Here is a 6735-nt window from a genome sequence, read left to right on the forward strand (position 1 = left end):
GGGGCAGAGGGCCCCAAAGAGCACCAGGACGGAGGCCACATAGGAAGTACGGACCCAACCGAAGGCACACCGGAACAGGGCAACCAACCCCCGGGAGCAGCGGGGGAGCGGAGGCAGCAGCAGGACTCGAGGCGCTGGCGGCCACTGGAGACAACCAACGCCGGTGACAAGGCAGTTGAAAAGTAAAACCTGGAAACGCAAAGCGCACAGCCACCCGCAGGTATCCCGGCGCGGTGGGCAATCAGGAAGAGCAAACAAGCAAAAGCCCAGAGACACACAGAACTGGGCTGACCTGCCACCGGAGCCAGGGACCGAACCGCGAGCCCCAGAAACCAGCAGTATATACCCTAGCCACAGCACCACACCACCAACCGGAACCAAGAGAACAGAGCACCAGGAAGCAGCCGCGGGAGCTGACACGCCACGGAGGACAGAAGCGGGGATGTAGCTCAGCGGCAGAGCGAATGCACAACATGCATGAGGCCCCGGGTTCAAATCCCGGCATCCCCAGGAGTCCCCTGTCGCGCGCAGTGAGGCATCAGCACCTTGAAAAAACATCCAGGGCGGAGGCCAACAGCACAACAAGGCCCCCCCCCACAACCAGGCACAGAAACAACAACGATATGCACAGTAAGGGCGAAACAGCACCTGAGAACCAGCGCAAGCCCCCAGAAGCACAGGAACATCATAAACAGGCAACTGGAACACCTGAACATATACCGCAAGGTAATTACTGCAGTTGGGCATGCCGCCTGGGTAATCCATGTGTAATCAAAGCAGCAGTAAACAGAACGCTACGCGGTACTCACCCCACCGACTCGGCCACAACAGGAGCAAAACCTCCGGGAAAAGAAGCGGCCATCGGGCAAAATCAGAGCCCACGCGGTATTACCACCGCTGCGCGGCTCACGAAGCATCCATCACAGCCCGCGCCACTCCCCCCAAGCCCGGCAGGGAGGGAGAGGCAATCACCACCGGAGGGACCGAACATCAGCCCCCCCCACGTAAGTACAGCAAACACAGGAGCGCCCACGCTCCTGTGACATCCAAGATCACTGTCAGAATGACAGAAAAAAATAACAGAGGGAATGCTGGGACCTGTACGCTTATGTACTCCCAGCGGGAGGGGAAAGGTAGGTCCAGCATTCCTTCATTCTTTTTTTCTGTCAGTGAGATGGATTATCTCTCACTTTGTAATGAAGGTGTCGAGGACGGAGGGACCTGGGGGTAATGAGCTTACATGACACTTGTAGGGGCGGAGGCTGTCAGGCCGAGGGGGGTTGAATCAGCTGCAAGCATAGTCAGGCAGAAAGATTCAGTCAGGCAGAGAAAGATCTATTATCACGGATGGAGTCGTTCCCTCAGGGAATCATAAACCCCAGCTTTCTCCAACAGTGATCAGGTGGATTTCGGAAGAGGTTCCATTGGAAACAGAAGTGAATAGAGTGGAGCGCTGGATAAAGAGAAATCAGGTAAAAGATGGGTGTAATCTTCTGGTGTCTACGGGACTATGTCATGAGCTACATCTTGGCTAACCCAAAGGCAGTCCCCAGTAAGTCTGCAGGAGACCATACATTAATATTCCCGTTCTCTGGTGCAGAAATATGAGAAGGTGTAACTGGGAATGCAGTGAATATGGATATATTTGCACTGCAGTTGCCTAGTCTATCCCTTGTACGTTACAATTTGTTTTGTTGTACTTCGTCATTGCCATAGTAAAGGCAGCACTATAAGCAAACGTCCCTTTGCCCCAGTTTTCAACTTGTTTGCTTTTCAGTAGGTAACATGGATGCTACCGAATATCTGCATTATCCACAGTGCTACAGTAATATGATCCACCTTATTCCATTAAAGATACAGGTTGACTACCTGTGTCCTACTGCCTGCTATTTGTTGCTCCTTACTTGGCTGGCCTTGGAAGAAAATCTCCTCTCGAGTGCTTCTTTCTGTTGACAAGTGATGAGCATTGTCAGGTTCTTGTATTTATGCAGGCTACTGGAAAACAAGATGGTCGTTGCAAGATTTTGCAGCTTTGAGAGAACCAAAACAACTCAAGCAGAGCTACCTTCAAACTGAGAAGCACGCCCAGAAGGATTTAAAGGTGGAACACAGGTTGGGCTGTAGCAGGTGAAGGGGGTGTGTCAGTAGAGTGGCCGATTGCAGATCTGTCGCCCTACAATGGGACCTTGCTTTGCGCATTTTGCACATTATTCCTTAACTTATGTCAAAAGATTCGTCCCGTTTAATGTGGTATCGATCGAAAAAAAGGGGGAAAAATTAATTTTCTTTAATTTGCTCTTATACCTGTTTTATCTTTTTAAAATACTGAATTTAGCTCTGTTTGTTCTTATTGCGTGACTTTTTAACTTAGTTTTTTTGAATACTCTCAATTGCTTCGCTTGCTTCTAAAAGTTTTAAATGACCGTACAATAAAATTGACAATGAGTCAGTAGAGTATAAAGGATATTGAGGGTAGCAGGTTTTTTTCATGTAAGTGCTGCAGTGCCTGCTTACATTATTGATTGATCACATCTGTACATGCAAGAGACACAGGTAATACAATGGGGCACACGGATCGGGCAACTTGTGGCCCTTTCCACATCATCTGCCAGTCGGATGACATCTTCGCAATTCAGAAATGGGCATATGCATACACTTCGGCCTGCATTAACACAAACTACTGAAACTGGTGGTTTCCTTACAACGGTGTAAATTTATTTGCAATATTTCCTTTACAACCCAAACCTCTTTCTACAAAATCTATGACTCTAGTTTGTATTACTTCCAATGTTTGTAGTCATTTTGATTTTTTCGAGGCATAGATTGCCAGCTCTTACATACTTACTATGTTAATTACAACATGTTGTTAATAGTTTAAATGGAACTAGACCTTAATTAACAAATAAAAAGTGTTTTATGGAAAGGGGTGACCATTCGGTCCCCCCGAACGTATGGCGGAGTACCACGATCCCCCCGGGAAGCCATCTTGGGCGGGAGGCGAGTCTCGGCTGGTATGCCCGAAGCGGCGTAGCCGGGGCGCGCCTTTTTCCCGCCCTGGAGTGGGCTGGCCTAGACACTGACGCGGCCGGGCCACGCCCTCGGGGCAGGCCGGGGCGGGTTTACGCCCGCCCTGAAGACGGATAAAAGGAGCAACAAGCAAAGGAAGCATCCTCTTGTTCCAGTGCTCTGAAGCTGCACCACCTCGCTGCACGTGAGCTCGAGACGGAACGAAGAGCCAATTTTGAGCGTTGTAATCTTTCTTGTTTATTTTACAGATACTCTGTCGGAGAAATGCCTAAGAAGGCGGGAAAGCGAATGACTACCGACCAGATGCTGCGTATTCTCATGAAGGAGGTGACCGACCTAAAGAAGCGAATGGCGGAGGAAGACGAGGAAGGGGGGCCTAAACGTCCTCTGGCAGGAGCAGTTCCGGGAGGAAAAGGCAAGAGGCCCAGAAGGGGAGCTGCTGGGGGAGACGTCCCAGTACCCTCTACCCCACTCGAAGCACCCATTCCGGGGCCTGAGGAAGGGAATCCGATTCCCGTGGTAGTCACCCCCGTGTCCGGGGAGGATATGCCGCCCGAGCTGGCAGCGCAACTTGCAGCGTGGTTGGGTAAAGGTAGCGAGGGCGCCACGGCTGACGACGCGCAGGTGTTGATGAAGCAGCTGCGGGAAACAAGGGAAGCGACGAAGGCAACATCGCCGGCTGCGGCAGTGGAGAAACCACCTGGCTCAGGTCCAGTCGCAGATACAGCTTCCGGTTCAGGTAAGCGGCCATTGCCGATTGCGAGGGATGAGTCGGCACCCTCTCGAAGGGAGAAGTTGGGTCAACATGTCCCTCTGGCTATCAAAGAAAAGATATGGGCAGGGGAGTATATAAACATCTTCTCGTTGCTTACCGATCATTATGAGATGGAGCATGTTAAGAGCCAGAAAGAGCTCATGCATCCGAGTGTTTGGCGCGCAAAGATGGCCGCCTTTAAGGTAAACGAAAACATTGGTAATTGGGGCAAAGCTTGGGGGGTTTTTACATCCATCTTGGGTGAACGTAGGCCCGAATTGCTGCCCGAATTGCCGATTTATCAGTCACGGATCATGGGGTATTCGGTGTCTCACGAAGGCAATCATTGGTTTTGTTACAACAATGTTTTCAGAAAAGCGAAAGAACATGATAAATACTTAACTTGGGATTGTTATGATTCTGTGTCCTGGTCAAAAATGGAGGATTCTGGTATGTTGAAGGTGCCTTTGGTAGGGAGTAACATTGGTGAATCTTCCCGCCAATATGCGGGGACGCCCTTTCGATCAAGTACGAGTAACGACAATCACGCGAGGCCAACCGGCAACGCAGGTAAAAGGGGGGTTTGTTGGAACTTTAACAGGGGGAAATGTACGAGGCCCCAGGGGTCATGCAAATTCAGGCACAAATGTGGGGGGTGTGGGCAATCATCCCATCCTGAGTCCATGTGCAGAGCCAAAACGGGTGATAACGGGGGTAGAGGAGGCGCCAAACAGGTCTAACATAGTCCGAGGGGCGCCTTTACCTACCCCGATTGATACCATGGCAATGATTCCCTGGCTCAGCGAATACCCGGATCACGCTTCCGCTGGGGTGTTGCGGAACGGGTTTTCATATGGTTTCCGCATCCCAGTGGGGGAGTTTCAGGGTATAGCGAAATGTAAAAACCAGATATCGGTCTTACAGCATACGTCCGTGGTACAGGAAAAGATCGGGAAAGAGGTGGCTCGAGGTCGAGTCGCCGGTCCGTTTAACGTGCCACCAGTTGCTAACTTTGTTTGTTCCCCTTTAGGGGTGGTCCCCAAGAAGGACCCGGGTGAGTTTCGGCTGATACATAATTTATCAGCCCCACGTGGTCTTTCCGTAAACGACGCGATAGACCCGGAAGTGTGTTCGGTGCGGTACGCATCCTTCGATGGGGCCGTAGCCATATTGAATCGCCTGGGGCCCGGTGCGCTGATGGCAAAATCCGATATCGAGTCAGCGTTCCGGTTGCTCCCGGTAAACCCAGACGATCAGCGTCTCCTGGGTTTCATGTTTCATGGTCACTATTACATGGATAGGTGTATGCCGATGGGGTGCTCTATATCTTGTGCCTATTTCGAAAAGTTCAGTTGTTTCCTGCAATGGGTCTTCACAAGGAAGACGGGGTTTCAACATGTTATGCATTATCTCGATGACTTTTTGTTTCTGGGGGCAGCCGGGGATCCGGAATGTGGACAGGCTTTGACTGCATTTTGTGTCTTGATGAATCAGTTTGCCGTGCCATTGGCACCAGGTAAGACTGTGGGTCCCTCGACTTGCCTCGAGTTTCTGGGGATCGAGCTCGACTCCAAAGAAGGTTGTTTCCGTTTACCAGGTGACAAAGTGTTAAAATTCAGGGCATCCCTGCAAATGTGTATAAGTAAATCTAAGGTTAAGCTACATCAATTACAGCAATTGGTGGGACAGTTGAATTTTGCCCTAAGAGTTATACCAATGGCCCGCCCCTTTTCCCGCTTGAAAGCTCAAGCCATGGTCGGCCTGAAGGAGGGTCATCATCGTACGAGGCTCTCGGCAGAGGTTCGCCAGGACATGCGCATTTGGTTGGCATTTCTGGCGGATTTCAATGGTCGAATTGTCTGGAACAAACCGGCCGTGTCCTCTGATGAGCTGGGGCTGTGGACAGACTCGGCAGGGAGCATTGGTTTTGGTGCCATATTCGGCACTCACTGGTCGGCACAAAAATGGCCGTCATGGTGGCACGAGAGTGGACTGACAAGTAACATTGCTTTCCTGGAACTTTTTCCCATTCTGGTGGCCCTGAGAACGTGGCCCGAGGGGTTCAGAGATCACTCTGTGGTGTTCTGGTCTGATAACATGACCGTGGTTGAGTGTATCAATAGCCAGGCAGCACGATGCAAATGGATTCTGAGATTGCTCAAGGAAATTGTATTACTGTGTATGCAATTGAATGTGCTATTTAAGGCAAGACATGTGCCGGGGGTGCTGAACCATGCGGCTGATGCACTTTCTCGTTTTCGTATGCAGGCCTTCTGGGGTTTCCTGCCCACAGCGGACCCGGTGGCGGCACCCTTCCCCGAAGCTCTCTGGTCTCTCGGTGCCCCGAACTACAAAACCTCGTGGGAGAGAGTTTAGCACCCAGGACGAGGAAGGCATATGAAGGGGCGTTCCGTTCCTATTGGGCCTTTTTGGGGGCTGCTAGGGGGGAGCTTTGGGGTCAGGAAGAGTCTGTAGTAGGATTTCTGCTGTCTTTACATCAGGCAGGCAAATCGGTGGCTACGGCCCAGAGGCATCGGGCCGCCATTTCCTTTGTGGCTAGGGCTCATGGGATCCAGGACCCGACAGCGTCTTTCGTTGTGCAAAAAGCGCTGCGTGGTTGGCAACGCCTTGAGGGTCGCAGAGTAGATGAAAGGCGCCCGATAGGTTTGGATAGGTTGGCCCTGTTATTATCCATACTCCCTGCAACGTGTTCATCCCAGGATGAAACAGTGTTATTCCGAGCCGCTTTTACGCTGGCATTCCATGGGGCTATGCGGGTAAGCGAACTAGTGGCAAAGAACAAGCAGGATGTGATGGGGGGACTGTGCCGAGAGCACGTTAAGGTCAGAGGGGGGACAATGACTGTCTCGTTTGTCAGGTCCAAGACCGATCAGGGTGCGATGGGTGATTGCATAATCATACAAAGGATTCCCGGGTCCTCCATGTGCCCGGTG

General features: G+C 51.3%; 1 non-coding gene across 1 annotated transcript; it reads left to right on the plus strand.

Moving 5' to 3' along the window:
• The first annotated feature begins 438 nt into the window (after positions 1–438).
• On the plus strand, positions 439–510 carry TRNAV-AAC (transfer RNA valine (anticodon AAC)). Its single transcript has one exon. It is a non-coding gene; the product is annotated as a tRNA-Val (tRNA).
• Positions 511–6735: the final 6225 nt, after the last annotated feature.

This window comes from Lissotriton vulgaris, chromosome 5 (assembly GCF_964263255.1).
Source record: "Lissotriton vulgaris chromosome 5, aLisVul1.2, whole genome shotgun sequence".
NCBI classification, from domain to species: Eukaryota; Metazoa; Chordata; class Amphibia; order Caudata; family Salamandridae; genus Lissotriton; species Lissotriton vulgaris.